The sequence below is a fragment of the Mesocricetus auratus genome, unplaced genomic scaffold (genome assembly GCF_017639785.1).
Source record: "Mesocricetus auratus isolate SY011 unplaced genomic scaffold, BCM_Maur_2.0 Super-Scaffold_100011, whole genome shotgun sequence".
Classification (NCBI taxonomy): Eukaryota; Metazoa; Chordata; class Mammalia; order Rodentia; family Cricetidae; genus Mesocricetus; species Mesocricetus auratus.
Genome location: NW_024429195.1, coordinates 76,267,665 through 76,292,722, shown reverse-complemented (window position 1 = coordinate 76,292,722; position 25,058 = coordinate 76,267,665).

The following is a 25,058-nucleotide window of genomic DNA, read 5'->3' as shown; positions in this document are numbered from 1 at the left end:
GTTTCTGCATAGTCCATGAGTCTCTACCACTGGATGCTAGTAGGCTCAATCTTGTGCTGACCCAGTACAGACTATTACAGCTCCTATGGTTACAACAGTCAGGCCCAGAAGAAAGCATTTCCTAGCTCTTCTCTTCATCATCCAGATCTTATGTTTCTGTCTCCTCTTCTATGATGTTTTGTTTGGAGGTGATAAGGATTTCTCATTTAGAGCTGACTATGCTACAGTCACTTATTCTTAGTACCTTGAACAGCCATGAGTATTTGCATTAACTACATTTACTGAAAAAAGAAGCTTCCTTCATCGAAATGGACAGCAGCACGTGCCTGTGGGTATACACATACACATTTGAGAGGTAGTTTGACAGCATGCTCATTTAGCAAAACGATCTACCCAGCCAAGGGCCTTTTATAGGTTCACAGCACCAGGCATAAACTCATGTTATGGTTACTCTCATAACAGGCATGACACTATTGCACTAGTGGTCACATCTTCCCTGGCAGGTCAGTATTGTAGCATGCAGCATTCAAAGCTGGATAAGACTGTTGATAACTTATCTTCTAAGTACCTTCTGTACTGCGAAAGCTAGCCATCAGGGCGTATACTTTCTGATTATTGTTATTATTGTTATTTAATTCCAGCAAACAACTTAGGCATGTGGTATCTTTGGCAATATGGTTAGTTCTGGTGCACAATAAAGATTGATGGCAGCATCCTTTGTTGTCTTGAGGGCATACTGGACCTTTCTGACTAACAACTGGCTTTTAAAAATTTCTTTAAATTGATTTTTGTGTACTTTGCCTACTTTGTTAACAGGGTGTCCATCGTTTTATTGATTTATCAGAACCTTATACATTTACATAGTCATTGTACACATAAGTTAATTCTTTAAAAGCTCTTTTGTTCTTATATAACAACTCATGAATACTTATTTTATAATTTCATTTTACCTAATGAGAAGAGTGGTTCTGGCCTTGTAGCCTGTTACTTCTTGTTTGTTTCTAGGAACCTGAGTATCTCTCATGGTTGCTTGGTAGGTGCCTAAAGAAGTGGACAGCACAGGATCCTTGGAGATACTACTCATAGCTCATGGTGTACCCAGCAAGTTTCCAAATCACTGATGCTTACATGAAGACAGGTTTTTTAGCATGCCAAACTCTTTCCCTACTCATGTCTCTAGCTAAAGGCAAGTTTGGAGTTCAGACAGTCCTTAGGAATTGAGTAAGGAGAGCATGAATATAAACTTTTAAAATTGTCAGTTTGGATGTTTGATTTACCCAGATCCTTGTTAGAAGAAAGCACATTTTACATAACCAATATGTAGGGCCTACTGGTTCTCTCAATATTGAAGGCCACAGCACCGTAATTCAAGCCACACTGCTACAATCCATGCTGTTCCAACAGTGTAATCCAAACACAGTTTTCCATAGATTTCTTGTTTCCACAATTTCCATAGTTACAAATATTTAGTCAAACTTTCTTGAGTCAACTTCTCGGCTTTTCCCCTGATATTTTAAAGCAAACTCTGCTACCACTTAATTTCATGTGTAAATACTTTAGTGTGCACTTCTGCATACTGAACATAACCAACAATTTTATCATAGAGCACACAAATAGCAAATGATTTTATATCATATAAATCTGTTATATCGTTTTCTCTTTCTTTCAAATATTTTTTTCATTTGATGTATCCAACTCAGAATCCAGACAAGTTTCATCCATTGTACCTGACACTTATGTCTCTTAAAGCTTTGATTTAAAGTAATTTCATCCTGTTTTTTTCATACTATTGATTAGTTAGAGAAACTGGGTATTTGTCTTTAAAATGACCCAATTTCCAGGGTGTATTGTTGTCTAACTTCGTATTCTATCCTTTGTAGTTAGGGCTAGAGAATTGGCTAAAGTCAGGTTCGGCATTTTCAGGCATTTCCTAGGTGATGTGTGCACTTTCACCAAGTATTATACCTAGAAGTATTTGGTGTCCGATGGTTTCATCTTCAATGATGTTGTGATTGATTAGAAAGTTCAGGAGTTGTCAACATCATCTTTTCACTTCCAATTTCCCCATGGACCTTCTGCTAGTTTTGATATTCTTTGGTACATTTTGTCAAGACTCATCATTTCAATAAGAGTTGCAAAATTGTGAAGGTTTGTGTGTGTGTGTGTGTGTGTGTGTGTGTGTGTACATGTTAGTGTGTATGTACCTGTTTTTCAGAGTCCAGAGGTAGATATTAGGATTTTCCTCAGTCTCTCTCCACCTTATGTTTTGAGACATAGTCTTGCAAAACCCTGGAACTCACTGATTTGACTGGCCTGGCAAACTGGCAAGCTTCAGGAGCCATCCTGTCTTTGTCTTTTCAGTGTTGTGATTACAGACATGTGCTGTGTGTGATGCACAGATTTTTACTCAGGTGCTAAGGATGCAAATCAGATCCTTCCATTGTGTAACAAGGACTGTACATGCTGAGCTATCTACTAAAATAGTATTTTTTTATCCACATCTTTTCTTTCATAAAGATCATCTGAAAAATGTTTTGAAGAGCGTACTCTCACAAACTATATTTGATTATAAATAACTGTGAGTCCTAAAGAAAAGAAAGGTATTAGTATCATTCTTTGCCACTATTTGTAAATTTCAGTAGTGGTCTTAGCGAGTTATCTCCCCTAGAAGCCAGTGTCTTTTAAGTAGAGTTAAGAGTTCAAGGACTTTTGTATATTTAATATACACAACACATGGTTGTCATTGTTTTTTTTCTTAATGTTCAAGTTGTCCTGTTCCAGACCAGAGGGACCTGTTCAGGGAGTTGCGTCTTTTTTGACACAACCCAACTAGCCTTTGATGCCCTGTGTATTTTAAGGTATATACCACCTCTCTGCCACTCCTCACACGAAAAGTGAAGTTTTCCACCTACTGGATCTAGACTCTCTGAAAGGCAGGCTAAGCTTCATTTTCTTTAGAATTTAATTCTTCTTAGACTTGCATATTACAGTGAAAAAATGAATTCAGGTGCCAAGCAGGCACTCAATCAATGTGTATTGTTGAATTAAATCCTACTTTGTAGCACCGTGTATTTCACATGCTAATGTAAACAGTAGATGGACCCAGGATAATTTAGCTCATTTCCATGAACATCACTAAGCCCACATAATATTGTTGTAGCTTTAGAAAAGAGCGGAAACATATACCTAGCAAGCCTGGAAATACCTCCACACAATTGCCTCTGTCATCTGCTACATTAGCATTCTTCTCACAGTGCTTTGCTTATATAAATTTAACAAGATGAAAGGGTGATGCTGAGAGAAGTCTTTGGACAGATTCGTTACCTTAGCAACCTTGCCCCAGACTTCCACAGCCCTGACCCAGCTACAAAGTCCTTCACTGGCTAACGAGACACTCTTAATGACAGCTGGCTTGATGCTCAGGTCTGCTGGCAAAATGGCTTCTTATCTGGACAATAACCTTTGGAAGAATTTTATTTTTATCTGATTTCCGAAAGAATCCAAACACCGAATGTGGTTCCACTAATAACTATATTCATAAGGCCATCATGCTTAAGTGCTTCTGGGAAAGCATTAGTAACAGGAAATTAAGTGTTACAGAATAATTGCTAACCTCACTGCATAAAATAGAAGTTGGCCACCCTGTGATTTTGTGTTGGTGGCAGTCATTAGATGCCACTGTCCTGTATAATTGAAAAATTGTTTGTATAAGGAAATATTGTCACTGCCTCATTAGCCCTAACATTTAATTGTATTGGGAAAATCTGAATGAAATTGCATATCTCCATTGGCTATCCAGTTGCTTTAAATAGTTAAAAATTAATTACTACCTGAGCAAAGACAGCCCTAGAGCTCTTTTTTTTCTAGAAAGCTCTTTGTGAATAAAATCAAATTTATTTATGTTTTTATTCATTTACTATTACTCAAATTTGACACATAATGGGAATGACTGAAGCATGTTTTCTTCAAAAATTGAAGTCCCTTATAATAAAATACTTTATGACAATGGTACTTAATGTTTGTTTTTCAGATGATGTTTGCAAGATAAATACTATGATTTTAAAAATTCACAATGTCAGGGGCATGGAAGTTGATTTATTTAGAGAAGTTCTTACCAGGTGCTATGCTAGTGAGATCAAAGGGAGAAAATCTAGTTCCTGATATTACATATATTACAGGATGATAGCTTAGTGTTTAGTTCAGGGTCACCCAACAAATAGCTTCAGAGGAGCTTGGATTTTCCATCTGCTGGTACCCTACATGTATTTCCCTGGAACACACAGCTGATCATGGTATTTGCTGAATCATTCTGATCAGTGCACATGTTAAGTTTGCAAGTTGTTTCTTTTGCATATTAAATTATTCGATTAGGGACTTGGCTTCATTTTTAAGAAACTTAGATAGTGTTTTCTGGATCTAAGAAATCTTATTTTACAAGCAACCCAAGATTTATATGAAGAAGAACATTGAAAAATTGCAGGGAAATAGTCATATCTCATAGTCTATGAAAAATAATAAAACATACCTACACCCACAGAGAAGAAACTGTAGATAGTATATGCCCCTATTTTGTGTGTTCTAAAATACCTGCTGTGTGATTATTACTGGGACAACACAGACAAACATCTATTCACCCAAAATAAGGAACCAAAACATACCAAAAGAAGTGAGTCCATTCAGTCTAGCTCAATGAACCAATAGGTTTAACTGGGGTTACTTACAGGAGTAAGGTTGAGCGGTAACTTACAGGAACATGGATAACTATAAGGCAGCTATACCATTGAAAAGCCTGGCTCAGCTTGTGAAAACTCCTTGAATCAATCGGAGTCAGTTCCTTGAGTTATAGTGTCCTCCCTCCAGCAGTTGTGACTGTTTATATAACCTTGAAGAGGTGGGGCTAGCAAATCCTGTAAGTTCCAGGAACTTCCTGAGACTTCCTTTATCTGCTTACCGAGTCTTAAGGGCTTCTTCTACCAGGAAATATTTCAAGAAAGAAGAGATAGCTGCAGAACACCCATATACTTAGGAAGTCTCTTTTTAAGTTTTATTGATAGCTTAAGTTGGATCCTCCTATGGATCATATATTTTTATGTTCCTGCAAATTTTACACGTGCCAGTAATGGTGGCACATGCCTGTAATCCTAACACTTGGGAGATGGAGTCAGTTGCCTTCAATCACATGGTGAATTTAAGACCAACTTGGGCTATATCAGAGCATGTCTCAATAATAGAACTGTAGATGGAGGTTTTGGTCCTGCCTGGTGCCACAGCCGTTTTGCCCCAAATGAATACACAGAGACTTATATTAAGTATAAAGTTGTTTGGCTGATGGCTAGGGCTTCTTATTGGCTAGCTCTGTCTTAATTATTAACACAGCCTCCCTCTTTCCTTCCTCTCTCTAACCTTCTCCTGGTCTGGTAGACTTGCCTATCCTTTCTGCCTGGCTATAGGCCAGTCAGTGTTTTATTCATTAACCAATACGAGAAACATATATACAGAAGGACATCCCCCATCATAGAACAGACTAAAACTTAATAAAACAAATTCACATGTCAAAGACTCCAGCCCTAACAATATACTATTAAGTGAGAGCTTTGAAAGGGAATTAGACATGGATGAGGTCACCAGGGTGGAACCCCTATGATAGGGATTAGTGCCCTTAGGAGAAAAGGAAGAGACACTAGAGCCCCCTTTGCACCATGCAAGGATACAGCAACAAGACAGCCAAAAATCTTTAGGCATATTGAACTTGGATTTCAGAACTGTGAAATAAATGTCATTGTTTTAAGCTATACAACCTGTGGCATTTTGCTGTAGCAGCCAGAAGTGAATAAGACAGATCACCCAAGTTTACATACCTGGAGCTTATTATTTTAGGCCAGCACATTCTCTCCACCACAAGTAATTCCATGGAATCATGTAAGTGTTGAATACACATTCATGAAGCCCTTACATGTACTGCTGTACCGGACAGGAACTTGGAATCTAAGGAAAGTCACGTGATATATTCTTCAAACAAAGGGTGAGTTCCTAAGTTCCTAACCACAGCAGATACAGATGGCAACACTGAGATCTAAGGTTCACCAGGGGTTTTAGTAAAAGGAACTTATGGAATTCTTCCCTTTATTTTCTGCAAAGAAACAGAAAATAAGCATTTCGGTTACAGAAAGCTTTGTATCTTTTGAGCAATGTTCATGGAATAAGGACAAAATGATATGTTTCCTAGCTGGTATGTGTTGCCTTTTTTGTTTGTTGTTATTGGTATTTATTTATTTATTTGAGCTCTGAGTCTAGCTGAATATTTAGTTCAGTGGTAGAGTGTTTATCTAGCATGTAGACAGCCTGGGTTTAATTTTCAACACTGAAAATAAAAAGTAAGACATTAAAATCTGTGAACCTCTGCAAACCATGAGTTTCTACTTCTCATCTTCTTTGAGCACAAGGAGACCCTAGATAAAATTGAGAGCTCAGGCTCTGGCTTGTAGTCAGGACCCTCAGTTTAAGTATATACCTGCCTCATTTACAAGACCTGGGAGGCAACTCTGAAACCACCATTTGCTTTAGTTGATGTTTTTTTTACGTCAGCCAACCACACTTCCTTCAACTGGAGTCTATGACTGAGTACAATACACAGAGTGGCTTTTTTAGTGAGCCTTTATGTCTCATAGTTCTGGATACGGAAGACTGAGATGAGGGTGTCAGTGTGGGTAGATTACCTAGGAGGGCTTTCTTTAGTGATGGGTGTGTTCCTGTTGTGCCTTCACATAGTGGAGGACCCTACTCTCTTCATGATGCTTCATCTGTATGACCTCCTACAGACCTAATTATATCCTCAAGGTCCTACCTCATAATGCCATCATCTCATTGGGAGTTTGAGTTTTTATATTAAATTTTTTGAGGGGCATATAAACATGCTATTCACAAAATCCTTCCTCATCCAGAAAGAAGTTCAGAAACCCAAGGTCACAGATGAGAACTTTAAAAATTTCTTTTTTTATTATTTTAATTTTAATTTTAAATAGCTTGTTTTACATGCCAATCCCAGTTCCCTCTCCCTCCCCTCCTCCCGCACCCTCCCCATTCCCCCCATCCTCCCATCCTATTGCCAATTCCTTCCACATAGGGGATATCTAGAGTCTGTCATTTCACTCAGGGTAGGGTCCAGGCACTCCCCTAAGAGTCCAGGCTGAGAGAGCATCCCTCTTTGTGTTATGGACACATGATGTCTGTTTGTATTCGAGGGATAAACACTGATCCACTGCTCAGGGCGCCATAGGTTGCCCAGGCCTCCTCACTGACTCTCACATTCAGGGGGTCTGGATCAGTCCCATGCTGGCCTCCCAGCTGTCAGGCTGGGGTCCAAGAGCTCTCCCCTGTTCAGATCAGCTGTCTTTGCTGGTTTTGCCAGCCCATTCTTTGCCAATTTGCTCATCGCTCCTCTCTCTCTGTCGCTGGGTTCCGTGGGTTCAGTTCAGTGTTTAACTGTGGGTGTTTGCCTCTGCTTCCATCAGTCACTGGATGAAGGCTCCAGGATGGTTATAGACATCAAGTTCATTATCAGGAATGGGCATTTGAGGTGGTCTCTCCACTATTGCTTAGCTTGCCAATTGGTGTCATCCCTTAAGACAAACATGGTATGTACTCACTCATATATGGATTTTAGACATGGATCAGGATAGTGCCAGTCTGTACTTCCACTGACAGAGAGTCTGGGAAACAGGAAAGAACCTAAAAGATATGCATGGTACCCAAGAGAAGAGAAATGAGGCAAGATCTTCTGAACAGATGGGCAACACGGTGAGGGGTGGGGGGTAGTGGGAGCTGGGAAATAGAGAGGGGGAGAAGAGGAAGAGAGAGTACGTCATGGGGGAACAGGAAGGTTGAGTGGGGTGGGGTAGGATAGGGGGAAGAGGGAATCATAGGTTAGAAGACAGATCAGGCACCATTGTGACCTCCAGTGATCTAAAAATTTCTCTTAATGAGGAGTGAAGATGACACTTACCTGTGGGTATGGGGACAAGTGTTTAGATGGTTGTTAAGGGGATCATTATAGAAAACCACAACCAATCAACATGCAGAGTTGCAGATCCAGTCTCAAATGTTACATACAAAACGAGGCTATCTACAAGGCCCAGGGAACATTGTGAAAGAGGGAGTGGAAATATTGTTTAGAGCCAGAGGATAAGGGAAAAATAAAGTAAAATAAAATTAAATAAACCCTTTCATGATTGCTGCCTTTTTTCAGCGCCTTCTCAGGTTTCAGGAACTTTCCTTGGTCTTAGCTGCAGTCACCTCCCTTCTTGTCCACCAGCCTGCCCACACTCATGCAGAATACTGAAATCCTTCAATGGGGGCCCTTTCAACTCCATCTTCCTTGAATCTCTCAACTGCTCTAAAATCAGCGGTGGCTTCTGAGAGACCACACCAGTGGCTGTGTGGCACAAAATCGTGTGGCACAAACATTTCCTCAAGTCCCAGATCTGAGTCCCAGTCAGCTGTCGAGGAGAGCAAGAAATGGAGTGGATTTTGTTCCCTTACATCTCAGTTTTAGTGTCAAATCTCTGCTGTGTTGGGGCAGTAGAAGCTCTGCCAGTGTAGTGCCAGATCCTGGATTCTTCGGGAACTTATCTTAATGTCAATGTGGCTAGTGAGTAATTGTCTCTGGTTCTCTCTGTGCACAGAGAAGCCCACTGATGTTCTGTTGCTTGAGGACATGGCTCCATCCCTTTGCTGCTGAGATGCCTCTTGAACAGTCATCTGACTTGGGTTCTTTCAAGCTGGGCTCTCCAAGATCCAGTTTCTTGTTTTGGACACAGTCATCATTTTACTGCTTCTGGGTCACATTAGATATGGGAATTCCTGAGGCTGTTCATGGCTTGGCCTGCCTCTCTTTGCTCTGCTTTCACCCTTTTTAAAAAAATTGAATCAGAAACAATCTTTTTTACATATCCCAGTTCCCTCTTCCTCCTATCCTCCTATATCTCCCACTGAACTCCCATCTCATGCCCCATCCACTCTCCAGGGAGGGTGAGCCCTTCCATGAGGTATCATCAAAGTCTGTCACATCATTTGGGGACAGGACCCAGGCCCTCCCCCCATGTGTTTAGGCTGAGAGAGTATCCCTCCTTGGGGGAATGGGCTCCCAAAGTCCATTGTACACTAGGGATAAATACTGGTTCCAGCCCCAGAGGCCCCACAGACTGCCCGTCCTCCTAACTGACACCCATGTTCTGGGGCTGGTTCAGTCCAATGCTGGTTTCCCAGTTGTCTGACTGGGGTCTGTGAGCTCCCACTTGCTCAGGTCAGCTGTTTCTGTGGGTTTCCCTAGCATTCACCCATTCCCTTTTTAAAAGGTCTGAAAAAAAAAGCAGGAAGGTGCTAGAATACATTGTAATGTCTCATAACTTCCTTCAGTAACCATTTTTTCCTGCCTTTGGGTCATATTTTTTTTTCAACTCAACAAACACTACTTCCTCTCTTTAATTCGAATTTGTTTACTTGCTTTTTATTTCCCATAAAACGGCACCGCATTATGCCACCCGTCATCATTGTTTTCCCCTTTATTTTGTGCCAGGAAAAGTTGTTTTCTTTTCAAAAGTTTGCTAACATGCTAAGTAGTTCAATAAATGAATTCATGAGCAGCATGAATCACAACTCCAGCAGTTATGCCCAGGCACAAATGGGTTCTGAGTCCCAAAACCTCTTATAAGATTTGGAAATATTAATATGATTTTTTGTGGGAATTAAACAAATAAAAATGGCTTGCTTCTACTCTTCTGGAGTTTTATTATAATTTTGTTTACGGGAACTGCTTAATCTTATTTGTTTTATTAGATCATTTGTTATTGCTCTATGAGATTCCAATAAACTCTTTAATAAACATCAAAACCTGAGAACTCATCACGCCCTGCTATGTCTCCATAAACACAGCTTCACGGAAGCTTGCTATCAGGATTTTTTAAAAAAGCCGATTACCTAAACATTACTTTATGATTCCTTTTTCCTTTTTTAAAAAAGTAGGTAATAGACATTATTTGAAGAAACCAATTGTAATGCAATTCAACATAGTACCACTGATCAAATTACCCCTTCCAAAGATGGCAGTTGGGAATATTTACTGTGGAAATATTTGTCTTTCAAATGATTTCTTAAATCAAATTGCAGTAGAAATAAGCAAGACCTACAAAGACTGTCTCTGCTAGGAATACCTCTTGAGGTAGGAAAAGAGAGGAGAAAATTAGAGCAAGAATCCTTGCTGTTTCTCTGAGATATGTTATACCTTAATTGTGTGGGATGCAATATTTTTCTGATCAAAAATTATATTTTCCAAATGCATTACCAGTCAGGTTAGGGGATCTGCTCTAGGCATTCCAGTTTAATATAATAGTTTCCTTTAAATTAAAAAAGTATATGCAGCATAAGAAGAGCATAAAGGAAACATGTTCATCTGTGGTCTCTTTCTTTCCTCTCCATATCTAAATGGCCACTATGTCCTACCAACATTGCCCTCTGAGTGTAGTTTCCTACTACCAGCTCTTGTCCAGCTGAACGTGAACCTCCTAGTTGGTCACTCCAATTCAAGGTTCTGTCTCTCAAAGCCCATATCATATTCTATAATGATTACTTCATAATATCTTTTTATGTCACGTCGGAGATTCAGAGGATGAGCTACCAAGCCTTCAAGCGTCCTGGCAGAGTGTTTGGCCCTACTCCCGACCAGATTTTATGTCCTGTCAGCATCTCCACATCCACTCCAAGATGTTTCTCAATCCAGTTTCTTTGTCTTGATAGCACACAGTGTACCTTGGGTGCTTGGAAACTCCTAAGAAAGTTAGCTTCTGTGACTTTGTTCCCAAGCAGCGCGGTGTCATAGTAGACAAAGAGCATTGAGGTTAGCTGGGAGTGATCCATATGGCCTTGTTTTTCACCTTAGGTAGGATATCCTAGCTTTCCATTGCTTAAAAAGAAGGCAATATTAAACTTATATCTGGCACATGAAAAAAAACTCGGGAAATGTTGGTGTCATTTCTTTTCAAAAATACCATCAAATCTCATCAATGCTAGCATGTAAGCGAGCAGGTAACTCTGTTTACAAGTGCACCAAACTAGTTACAGCTGGTTGACTTTTCAGTGATTCCCCGCATGTCTGTATTAACAGTAGAACACAGAAACACAAATCTCCAGGCTCATTCCATAGGGGATGAAATATTAAATTTTTATTGTTTATGAGTAACATTTTGATTTCCTTTAGGAATGACTCATTGGGAAACAGAACACTGGATACAGATCTTTTGAGTGACAGGTTCAGAGTGTGGGGGACTCTGCAGGAGGGGACAGGAAGTCCAGAATGTGGGAGACCCTTCAGGAGGGGACAGAAAGTCCAGGGTGTGGGGGACCCTGCAGGAGGGAACAGAAAGTCCAGCGCATGGGCGACCCTGAAGGAGAGGGCAGGATGAACTAGAAGTGTGTACTGCAGGGCTCAGATATCTGACCTACTTTACAGGTTTGCAGGGAATCAGGGTTTCCACTGAGATTCAGGTAGGTAGACTTTGTATCAGTGACTCAAAACTGGAAAATGAGTGAAGTCCAGAATGATGAAGTAACTGCTATGACCAGGGCTTGGTTTCTGTCTCCAACCTACAGCTAGACCTCAGGAGGAGGAGGGAGAGGAGGAGAAGCAGATGGTGGAAGTAAGATTGGGGTAGATTATCAAAAGTAATACAACAATTCAGCAGGTGTGGGGTAGAGACACAGCAAGATATTGAGTGTGACATTTGGATAAACTAAACTGAGTAGAACAGAACCAGGTAGAAAAAGGAAACGAGGCTGAGGGCTGGATGATGGGAGAGGGAAAAGAGAAAGATGAGAAAGAGTTCAGTGTGAAGGGAGGGTCAGTTCACCCTTTGCATCCTTAGGATCTGGACCTTCATTTTTTTAATGCAAGAAAAATCTTATTTGCAACTAACTAGACATTTAGTGCTAGGTGCATAAAAATCAATTTCCCTCCTTTTTTCCCATGGAATAATACAAATACAGAGATACTGGTACCTTTAATCCTGCATGCATATGTGTACACTCATGGAACACACACACACACACACACACACACACACACACACACACACACACACCCCATGGGTTTACTTTTTCTCTTCATGTCTTCATAAGATGGAATTTCAGATTTAGTTTGCTCCACTGCACAGGTAACAAAACCATTATAAAATATACATGTTCCCACCCAGGAAGACCCATTTCTTATTTTAATTGTTCATTTTTTGATCTGTAGCTGCTCTTAGGGTTGTGGGGCAGAATTATAGATGGACTGAAGAGTCAGCCAGTGCCTGTGGGAAGGCAAGCAGGTGCAAGATAAATCAAACTAGGAAAGAGGGCAAATAAACAGTTAGATCTGGAACACAAAAGCGCCTATTAAATGAGGGAAAACCATTTGTCAAAATTTCTAATATCGACTGTTGATCTTTCTGTGGAGAGTCACTTTGTGTCCATTCTTACTGACTTATTGAATTGATATTGTCAAGGAGTTGGGGCTAGCTTCATCTAAATCAACATTAGCAAACTTCAAGCAGAATTCTGAATCTCAATTATAAGGGACTTTGTTTCAAGACAGACAGAGTTAATTTGTCAAGTTTGGCTTCTTACAGGGTGATGCTCTGACTCACGCCTTCAAAATGAATTTGACTCAGTCTATTGGACATTGAACCAGGATTCTAATTAAGGGAGTCTGTCTTCTTGCCATTTGTGTTTGGCAAGTCACATTTTTCTATATGTGCTTGTGTAAATGTCATTGTTTTTCATGTTCCAAGGTGTTATATCTCGAAGAAGAAAAAAATCATGAGAATCAGGCCCTAGGCCTATCTTTTTCTTTAAACATGTCCCCTCCTTTGCACCTAGCTGCCACCTCCCTCGCTGAGTGACTGAGGTGCTTTCCCCATAGGTCAGGTATCAGAACAAAGAGTAAGACTAGAGATGCTCTCATGGAAATAAAACAAGAGGGACAAAACATGAAGGAGACCTTGGAAAGGATACAAAAGGGTGACACACAAAAGATCAGAGAGCTGAAAAGATTATGGAATTAAGAAATGTGATAATGTGATCACACAAAAAGAACATTTTTAAATGAAAAGACACCAGGGAGTGGATTGAAAGGGATAAAAATAAAAACAAAGACACGAGCTTTTCTTGCGTGTGACAGTTTCTTCACCTAAGAAAATGACTTTCAGGCAAATCTATTACATTTTACTACAGTTGCATATCACAGTTCACTACAAAGCATAGGAGATCTTAAACAAGAGAGAAGGCAAAATACATTTCCTGTTTTTCTATATAAAGTGGTGAATCTCAAACTAGCCCCAAACTCAACTCAGTGAATGCTGGGTCACTAATGAATGACTGCTGAGCATAGAAAGAAGTGGACCTGTTGTTGGTTCCATAGAGTTATGGAAACAGTTGACCATGAACATGGCTTTGCAACAGCTGTGTAGGCTATGAAATGTGCGGATACCTCTGCACCTATTATACACATTTCACATAATCTGTAAACTACACATAATTACTTTTTCTCTAGTTACCTTGAAGAAGTCACACTGTGTGTATAAATGTGACTCCAAAACGATCTATCTATCTATCTATCTATCTATCTATCTATCTATCTATCTATCTATCTATCTATGATCTACTGATACTTCCAATTTCAGCACATGGGGCAGAAGAATTAATAGTCAGGAAAATCTAATGGTATTTGATTCCAAGATGGTAGTATGAATTCACAATATTAAAATGTACTGGATCCTCTCACAAATTAGGAAAATATATGTTTCAAAATTTAACATATATAAAAGGCTAGTTGGTATAATTCTCCTCATCTAATTTACTTTTTTTGAGTCTAATAGCCAATGCATTTCTTTCTTTCAGTGGTTAGAGCCATTCTTCTGCTGCTGGGGACTCTGCAGTCTTGGTTCTTAGGGAAATCTCATTTCATAGGGGAAACTTGTTGCAAGCTTTCTGTGTATCTTTCCAGTGATTGCATATTCACATCTTCACATAAATTCCCCATATCTCTAAAATGGTATTACATACTGTATGTTTTCCACCCACTAAAAGTTGTACATCACAATCTGAAACCTCAATGTTATAGTGACAGGGGGTGGGCCTTTGGAAGGTGTTTAGGTCATGGGGATGGAGGCTTCGGGAGTCGGATTAGTACTTTTATGAAAAGAGACACAAGAACTTGTTTTCCTTCTGCTCGGGCCACGTGAGGCTATACAGAGAAGATGGTAATCTATGGCTCAGGAGGAGAGTGCTTATCAGATTCTCACCTGTGTCTCCAAATTGGGCAGCTTCCTGTGAAAAATGTTGGCTGTTTAAACCCACTAAGGTTATACTATTGTTGTAGAAGAGAAAATGAAGACAACATTTTATACATATTGCTTTTAGTGATTGGCATGCTATGAAGACTTAGGATCTGGTGGAGTTTTCTCTGTTTTGCACAGTACCAGATGTTTCTGTAGTAGCTGCTCAGACAAGAGTCTGGTGTCTATATGTGCCATGTCTACACATATAGACACCAAAATCTGGAAGAGCAGTCAGTGTTCTTAACCTCTGAGCCATCTCTCCAGCCTAGACACTAAAATCTGCTCACATACAGTTAATCAAAGTAGGTCCTACTCCTTCCCCTATTAATTCTGACAAATGTAGTTCTATAACATGAAGAGAAAAAAAGAACATAAAGTTATGCTTTTCACATCTCTTAAAGTTAGTAAGTACCAAAGATCGATTTTAGACAGGCATGGTGGTGCATGCTTTTGATCTCAGTGCTCAGGAAGCAGAGGCAGACAGACTCTGTGAGTCTGAGCAGGTCAGACTCACAAATTATGATCCAGAATAAGATCCTGTCTCAGCATCCCCCCAAAATTGAATTTACTTATTATTGCACATGGGCATTCTGGTAAAGAAAACAATACCAGCATTTGGTTTACTAACATAATAAAGCACATAATTAACAATTCTATATATATTCTACAAATAGATTTATTATTCTCATTTTAAGAAAATTAATAATTATGCTATTATATTCAAGATTTTTACATAATATCAAGTAATGATTTTAGAATTAAAATGCAGTTATATTTAAAGAATCAAAAATTTGTATGTATTTTCATTAAAACATAATATACACAGAATAACAGTTCATTAAAATTGATCCATATACTTTAAAAATTATTTTTCTTTTATACCCATCTAAGTGTAAAAGCTAAAGAACAACTTTTAATCATTTTTAACACCAAAAGTTGAGATTGGGGAGATATTTCAGTTGGTAAAGGACCTTATAAGCATGAAGACCCAAATTTGATTCCAGACACACACAAATCCAGGCATGGTGGCATATCCTTGTAATCCAAATACTGGAGACAATACAGAGAGGTGAATTCTCTAATCTCACTGTTCAGACAGTGTAGCCTACTTGACCTGTGAGAGACCCTGTCTTTAAAAAAAGCAGGCCTATAGACTGATAATATTCCCTTAGAGATAGAGGGAGGAATGGGGAAGGTCATTGTGTTCTCACCTGACCTTACAGATGATGTTCCCAGCCACTTAAATGCAATTCTGCCCCAATTGCATGTGGGCTGGGGTCTCTGGAGTTGCTAGAGTATATAGGCTGAAGAAGATTAACTGACAAGATGTGGCTACGGGAGAGCCATCATCCATGCTAGGTGAAGACTTTGCAGTGTGGCTGCTTTGGCGTCACGCAATGTAATCCCTCAACCATGCTCTGTAAGAAAATTCAATAAACTCATTGGATCCCCAGGGTAAACTGTTGGAATCATACCTAGGTTTGTTATTGGTACTTATGAGGAAGGAGTAGACATTTATGTCTCTCCAGGGAAGGAAGTTTTACAACATACCTGCATACCACATGAACACACACACACACACACACACACACACACACACACACACAGAGAGAGACAGAGGCACATATATACACACACAGAGCCAAGCTTAAATTAGCTTAATTTCTTACATTTTCCTTGAAATGTAATAAAATCTCACTCAATATTTAAGCATTAGATAATGTATTTAATTAGTAAATATCTTAATTTAAACAAAAATATAACTTAGTAGGAAAGCAAAGATGTTTGGGTCTGGTTTTCAATTACTCAATAGTCAAGCTGTTTCCAGTAAAGTTGGGAATAACATTAAGTAATATTGTTTATGAATAGCATATCTAGACTGTTACTCAGCAAGTGCTGTAGATAACCGTCATGATTGGAAAGTTAAAATTCCCCCGTAGAAAGCCCCAAGAAATGTATGACAGCTTTATAGTAAAGTGCCAACTCAAAGGTCTGTCTGTGGAACCCCTCAGTCTGGGAGTTGACTGTCTTTGTCCTTACACAAGCACCTCACAGCTCCCGTCCTTAGAACTCTTTGAAGCAGTGGTCATTTCTGACCTCCAGCAGCACTTGGACACAATTGTCTTTCATTTTGATGGTATGGGGTAACAAATGTGGAGAAATTTCCCCCTGGGACATGAGTGATACAACCTCTGTGAGCTGATGGTTATAGTACTGGGTTGTACGTCAGATCTTGTTTGATAAAGGTCCCCTCTTGCTCTTCAGTAATCCACTTGGTATGTGGCAAATAGGGCCCTCTCACTCAAAAAGGACCTTTTCTTTGGCACATGTCAAAATGATCATATTTAGTGAATAACCGAACACGTACATTTTATCTACAGGATCAATGAGACATCCAACAGATATTTAAAATTTTCATAGATATTACCAAATTGTTTTTTCTTGGAGTGTATGTGTGTCTTATTTTTTGTTAGATTTATTTATTGTGAGTATGAGTGTTTTGATTATACTTATATAAGTGTACTGTGTGCATACCTGGTGCCTGTGTAAGAGGCTTATAGATACCCTGGGTTTGGAGTTATGGATGGTTGTCAGCCACCATGTGTGTGCTGGGAACCAAACCTGGGTCTTCTGCAAGAGTAATAACTGCCCTTACCCACTGAGCCATCTTTCTAGCCCCTATATTTGCTTTTATAAGTAAAATTATTTTCTTACATTCTTACATTAAATTTTTTTACAGTTTTTAACTGGTGTGTGTGTGTGTTCATGTGTATGCATGTGTGTGTGTGTTCATGCATGTGTGTGGAGGTCAGAGGACAACTTTTAGGAGTTGGTTCTTTCCTTCCTCTTTGTGGGTTCCGGGACTCAAACTCAGGTTGTCAGGCTTGGTGGCAAGCACCCTTACTTGCTGAGCCGCCTCTCCTGCCCCTGACATTATGTTTTGGAATTGCTCTGTGACTGTATGAAGGCTACTGATTTCATATAATAACTTTTTTAGCATTTCCTTGCTAAATTCTCTTAGCATTTCTAATAATTTCTCAATTATTGATTTCTTGGATTACATGCAAAACATGATAATTTTATAATTTTTAGTCTATTTGTTTACCAAATTGCACTGATTAGTTAGGTGATGTGGATGATATAAAATGTTATGGCACAAATAAACTTGTCCCTGAATTCTCCTAGTATTTTTTTTCATTCATTATGATATTAACTTAAGACTGATATATGTTTATGTAATTTTCAGACTAATTAGATATCTATTAATATTTTATCATTCTCTTGAAATTAGGACTGAAGATTAAACTTTGTGCAACGAGTTCTCGGAGTCTGTGGACATGGAGACACTTTTCTTTGCATCTCTTGAGTAAAGTGAATTTTTCAGTAGGTTCCATGATTCTGAACCCTGGCATTCCCTGCGACTCCAGAGTAAATCCCACTTGGCTATGGAATTTTCTTTTCTGAATTCCATTTCTTGGTGTTTTACATAAAGTTTGTATCAGTGATTATTTGGATTGTCTTTGTTTAGATTTCTAAAAGCACAAATGTTCTGTCAGTGTTTCCAGTCTCTCCTTTCTCTGTTCTAGGACAGCTGTCCTTTCTCTTGTCCAGTGTTCTCAGCTCCGGTAGAATGAGTTGTTTGATTAGATGGTTTGGTATTGGGGATGTCATATGTCTTAAATTTGTGGTTTGCTTAGAATGAATCAATATTTTGACACAGAATTTTTAGCCTCCTAAAAATCCAATGGCACTGTAATCTTGCAAGTGACACACACCAGCCCTGAGCAAGTCTCAGCTCAAGTGCCAAACCTACTCAGTCCCTCTGACACCAAGTAATCTGTTTCTTTGAGGTTAACTGTGCTCTTCCTTACAGTTTTCTTGTGGTAACCCCATCATGACTTATTCAACAGATTCGTCAGGCTAAATGCCTCCATGATGCTACATCATTTAGTCTTTGACAATGTGGACATGAGACTAAATGCCTCAATTATGTTACAACATCAAGTCCTTGACAATGTGGACATGAGGACATGAGACTAAATGCATCCATGATGTTACATCATCTAGTCCTTGCCAAAACCCTACAATTTGAATAACTTACAGATGAACTATTAACCTGCCTGGTGCTGGAATGATAGCTCAGTGCTAGAATTTGCTCTCCAGAACTGCAAAACCAAACCAGACCAAACAAAACCAACCAACCAATAAAATAAACAAAAAAACCCAAAAATCGTACCACACAACACCACACCACCAACAAACTGCTTACCTCACAGATTATCTGAAAGTCTGCCAAGAACCCTGCTTTACTTTTGGTATGGAAGTAGGCTGCAAACTAGGAATGTAGCCCAGTGCTACCTGATTCTAAAGCAAATACACTCTAAAATAAAAAAAAATAGTGTGGTGTGTATGTATTTATGTATGGTGTATGTGTGTGTGGTGTGTGTGTATATGTATGATATATATGTGGAGGGCATGGGTGTATGTGTGGTTTGTGGTGTGTGGGTATGTGTGGTGTGTATATGTGTGTGGTGTGTGTGCATGTGTGGTATGTATACGTGTGTATGGTGTGTGTGCATGTGTGGTGTGTGTGTATGGTATGTGTGTGTGGTGTGTGTGTATAGTATGTGTGTGGTATGTGGTGTGTGTGTGTGTGTGTGTGTGTGTGTGTGTGCTGGTCAGAGGATGACTCTGTGATCTGCCTTTTGCTACCTTCTTGTCTGTCCTGGGAGTCGAACACAGTTTGGCAAGATAGTGAGTGTTCTATGTACTGAGCCATCACACCTAACTCTACACTGAGCATTTCTTTTTTTCCTCGGACCAGGGGAATAAAACAATAGATCATCTTTACTGTTGTTTTGAACATGTCTCCCAATCCTTGTTGAGGTTCTAAGCTCCTTCAGGGTCTGACCTGTGTTTGCTTTATTTCTCTTGAAATGATCTCTTCAGCACATCAGAGGAATGGAAAGAAAGTTGATCAAGTTGGGAGAAGTGAACGATGCCATCATTTCAAATTCGGGTCCAATAAAACTTCAAAATGAATTATGGAGTTTTGTTCATGCATTTAATCTCTGTTTATAGTCCATTAATCCACACATTTATAAGTTCTTAGCCAACGACTTTCTGGAGCTCAGGGATATGAGATTTGCTTTCTGTGGCCATTTGGCTATGGAGGGCAGTGGAGGGTTCTTCCTCAGGGCTAGGTCAGCGGCAGAATTTCTGGTGTTAATTGTCTGTGCTCATCTCATGCTGGAAAACCATGGTATGCTGCGTATTTATCACCTTCAGGGGCCTGATTGTGTTTTAGGAGGCCAGAGTTTCCTCATAGTTACATCTATCGTGATCACCCCGCACTCTGTAATGCCTGCGGACGGTGTCTCTGTGTCACTCCTCACCACCTACTTGGCAGCACAGTGATTTCTGTGCGTTTCTTGTTCCCATTATTACCCAGCAAGCACCTCAAGGTTGGGGACCCCCACATTCTGCTACTTCCCACTGTGCACACATGGTACCTGACACATAGTAGGGACTCAATACATCTTTAAAAAGTGGTTAAACTAGGTTCTAAATTCAGCAAATATCATTTCCCTATTTACCAATACCATTTCAGCATTTTTTCCCTCCAGTTGCCCACTGTTCATGTGGGTGGTATGAGCTGAAACTGCTGGAGAGATGTAATTTCCCTTGTTAATATAATTACTGCCATATATTATCACAGCACTGAAGTCATACCACCCTCATTTTCAGTGGCCTATACACATCACCAAAATTATCTCGGGAGCAGGAATTCATCATGTTTGTTTTCTGTCTCAGAGTGAAATGCTGCCAAGTCTGGTGAATACGTGCTCAGCCCCTTTGAGTGACAAGTATATGAATTAGGAAATTTCACATCTCAGGAAGAAGAGGCAGAGCTCATACTTGCATCCAGATAACTTATTAACTCCTTGGGTTCCCAACTCAGGGTAGGGGGTGAATAGTGAGGTAATTTTTCTCTGTGTGTATTTCATACTTTTGGAGAGGGAGCCCGGGAGGGAATATCTGAAGCCTACTGCCCACAAAGGCAGCAGGCCCATCTGGGGCAGCCTAATGGCCCTGCCAGCTGAACTCAGGGGGGGCAAAGGCAGGATGTGCAATTGTTCATAGGCAATCAGTAATCAGAAACATGATCTAATTGGTGTGTGTGTGTATACACACACGCGTGTGCGTGCGAGTGCACATGTGTTTTCCTAAGAGTCCACTCCCCTGCTGCTAAGAGATTTGCTTCAGCTCAGAGTTATAAGGGGACTCTACCTTGAAGTAATGTTAAGTCGTGGGTTCTTATGCTCTGATTAAACACCACAACCAAAAGCAAGTTGGGAAGGAACTTGTTCATCATCAAAAGAAGTCAGGATGGGAACTCTAACAGGGCAGAAACTGGGAGGCAGGAGCTGACGCAGAAGCTATGGAGGATGGCTTGTTCTTCATGACTCGCTCAGCCTGCTCTCTTACAGAACTCAGGACACTAGCCCAGAGGTGACCCCACCCACAGTAGACTGGACCCTACCCAATCAATCACTGATTAAGAAAATGTTACAGGCTTGCCTGGCCCGATCTTTTTTTTTTTTTAATTTAAATTAGAAACAAGCTTGCTTCCCATGTCAATCCCAGCTTCCTCTCCCTCCCCTCCTCCCCACCTCTCACAACCCCCCCCAATCCCCTACCCCATCTCCCCTCAGCTCCTCAGGGAGGGTGAGGTCCTCCATGGGGGATCTCCAAAGTCTGTCATATCATCCTTGGGCAGGGCCTAGGCCCTCCCCCATGAGTCCAGGCTGAGTGAGCATCCCTCCATGTGGAATGGGCTCCCAAAGTCCATTCATATGCCAAGGACACATACTGATCTACTACCTGAGGCCCCATAGATTGTCGAGGCCTCCTCACTGACACCCACATTCAGGGGGTCTGGATCAGTTCTCTGCTGGCCTCTCAGCCATCAGTCTGGGGTCCATGAGCTCCACCTTGTTAAGGTCAGTTGTCTCTGTGGGTTTCACCAGCCAGGTCTTGACCCCTTTGCTCATCCTCTCTGCAACTGGTTTCCAGGAGTTCAGTTCAGTGTTTAGCTGTGGGTGCCTGACCCCATCGTATGTAGGCATTTTCTTTATTGAGGCTCCTTCCTCTCAGATGACTCTAGCTTGTGTCAAGCTGGCACAAAGCTATCCAGAACAAGCAAAATCAAGCTGCTCTGTGTATGCTCTTTGGGGTGGCCTGAAGCAGGGCATCAACTCTTCTTGCTGGGGTGAGGAAGAAGCTTGACATGGAGGACTGTCTGCCACCTTCTCGAACTGAAGACAACACCAGAGACAATGATGTATCCTAGTAGGTCATAGATCTGACATCATTCAAGCTAGGCTTTGGCCACTAAGTGGTCAAGTGCAGAACTCAGAGGTCAGGCTGGAATTTTAAGAACATGCTAAAGAAGGCGGTTTATAAAAGAAAGGAGGGACTACTATGGAGTATCCCAAAGAATAGATTCTAAACTTGGAAATACATGACTTGGGTCTTAGAATTTATAACAGCTCTATTTAAATGCCCGTTTCTTAGCTGCAATGCTTCTTGGAAGCCGTTGGCCTTGGCTCTTTCTAGAAGTTCCTCATTTGCAGCAACTTTCAACCCTGCTGTATGTTAGAGTCACTTGAGAAATTTTAAAATCCCAGTCACTCCCACATCTCGTGTCCATTTGTCCCTAGTAGATTTGAATACTGTTTCCAAGAGGGTGCTGTCCTGGGCAGGAGGTAGAGACTTTAGTGTCCCCTAGAGGCCAGCAGGAGCATTACCTCAACAGAAACCATACATACAAGGAATTCTTAGCGGACTACTAGTATGTATGGAATGCTTACCTGTGTCAAACACTTTCTTCATGAACTCATCTGATCCTCAGACAAACTCTGTGAAGAAGATTTTATTAACTATTTCAGAGACGAGAATGCTAAGGACAGGGTTGAGCCAGACTTTGAATCCAGATCTTTGATTCTTGGGTCAACTTAATAGGGTTATTGGCAACAATTTCAACAGTTAGAAGTGGCCTTTAGTTTTCTCATAGTACAATGGGAATAGAGTGATTGTGAGGTTTAATGGAGATAATTCTTGTAGGATACTGGCGGGCTCAATCTAAATACGAAGGAAGTGTTGCCCACTGTTATTAAAACAGGCCCATAAAGCAGGGGCAGGATAGGAAATGCAGGTTTTATGCTTAGCAACCCAGCTAGGAAGGACTGACAAGGTATTCAGGAGTCAAGTGGGGAGCATGGGCATACTGCCTTCTATGAATTTTCCGAATTGCTCTGTGAGACATGGAAAAGATGAGATAGCAGAGCATGTGTGAATCAGTGATGCTCTCATGTCCCCTTCTCTCGTCTCAAAAGCGCCCCCCACCCCCACTCTTCCTTTTTCTGTCTAGTGTGTACTTTCAAGTTAGGATCTAACACTTGGGTCCAGTTTCAGGTGATAATGGCTTAAGAAGGTACTCCTCATAGGAGTGTTTGACCTTTGCTAAGAGATTCAATTAACCCTCAGGACCTGAAGCAATTAATCTGCCATGGTGTAATTTAAGGCCCCACAAGGGGTTCTGGGGGTATGGTGTTGAGTGGGACCCATTCCTACGGCCAGCCAAGATAGATTGCTTCTTTGCCGTCTCAGAGGACTGTCATCAGTGTGTCCAGAAGGCAGTGGGCACCTCGAATTCTTTAGTATCCTCTAAAGTCTATGGTTGTCCCCAGGGTCATAATAAATTCTCAAAATTCTTTTGTTAAATGAAATTTAAAGAATACATTTAATTGACATCTTAATTCTTCTATGTAGTTACTCATGAATACCTAATAACCCTGAGCACAAAGGTTTTTAAAATGTGTAAAGTATCACTGAAATGTCATATAATGTTTGGTAACCTTTAAATACTTTTTTTGCTCTCAAAATTATTTATTCATTTAGCAAATGAATATTGTACACTCTAGGCAAGTTCTTGGGGAAATGTGACGCACTGAGGACATTCCAGAATCCCTTGGGTTGTTTCCTTCATAATCTTTTCGAAGTCAGTTCACCTCTGTTTCAGGAATGGTCTTAGCCAAGAGATTGCTTGGCCTTTCGGATGTAGCAGTTCAGAAGCCCCCAGGCTTTAGCTCTGGACCGTTTCCCCCTTGCAGTCCATGTGCTCTTTGCATGGGTGTTTAAATTCTGTGTGCTAAATGTGATAGTCATGAAACGAAAGAGCCCACCACTGTCAGGTAACAGCCAATTCTTATGGAGATTTCAGTAAATGGTTATGAAATATCTCTCTTATTTTTGTGATTTAGGAACTAGTGACTCTTGATTAGCTTGAAGCCCTGATGCTAATATTGACTTGTCATCAGGTACTAAGTTGGCTTCCATGGAATAGTGTATGAATGTCTGTGACAGTTATGTCAGTATACATTGAGTCTAGCACCATACTAGTGAAGGCAAAGAGTATCTTCTATGGTAGTAGGTCAGAGAAGAGTCATTTTGCATTTCCGACTGTTCACATGTAGAGCTTCCAATTTGGGGTTCAACTCATTTCTGCTTATCACTTCAGTTTTCTGTCTTGGATAATTTTGACAATTTGAGAAAGCAGAGACTCTGGAGACTGACTGAGGACCTTAGAATATGAAAAGGGAGAGGGAAGATGGCATAATGACAGAGTCAGAGTAGCTGGTCACAGTATGAGGGTAGAAAAGAGCCAGTACAGCAGAAGAGACGAGAGGGCATGATGTCATGCATGAAAGCAGATGCCACTTTTCCTGGGCTCCTGCTGAGCCTTGTGGGAAACTCTGTTATGTCCTTTCTGCAGAATCGATGCTTGCTCACTTGAAATTTATTCATGGTGGTTGAGCTTAAGTAGCTCTGCCCATACACTCCAGAGAAAAAGATCAGATGAGAGGCACACTGTCGAGAAGAATGTATAAAATATCAGCAAAGTTTTGGGCTCTGAGTCTTTCTTTGAGTTACTTTGTCAAATGAGGCTAGCAGAGGTAGACTTGCTACGTTAAGCATTAGTGCATATGAGACAGACACAGAACTTAAACACATTCAGACATAGCTCTGTACACACTAGCTCTTTCTCATAGTTTAAGTCAAATGGCTTCACCTCACTTATTCTTTAAACCATAACTTATGTAACGGAGATGATGACAATAACAGTTTGTAGGATTGTTGGTATGGAGTAGCAATGACTTCCTTAAAATACGTGTGATGATTAATTTTATGTGTCAATTTGTCTGAATTAAGAGTTCTTGGGTATTTGGTTACTCATTTTTGCCTAATTTCTGTGAGGGTATTCAAGATGAGACAGGCATTAGAATCAGTAGGTTGAGTAAGGCAGATTGCTTTCCTAACATGGGTTGCAGCATTCAGTTGTTGTAGGTCTTGGTGAAACAAACAGGTAGAAGTAGGGAGGCTTCAGTCTTATGTGTTTGAGTGGGAGATTCAGGGTATCAGTCTACTGCTCTTGGATTGGAAGCTTCACCATTGATTTTTCAGGTTCTCAGACATTTACATTTCAACTGAAGTTGACATGATTAGTTTTCCTCATTCTGAAACCTTCACACATGGACTGAAAGACACTATTGGTTTTCCAGAATCTCCAGTGAACAGAGGGCATGAGGTAAAACTTCTTAACCTCCATAATTACACCATCTAACT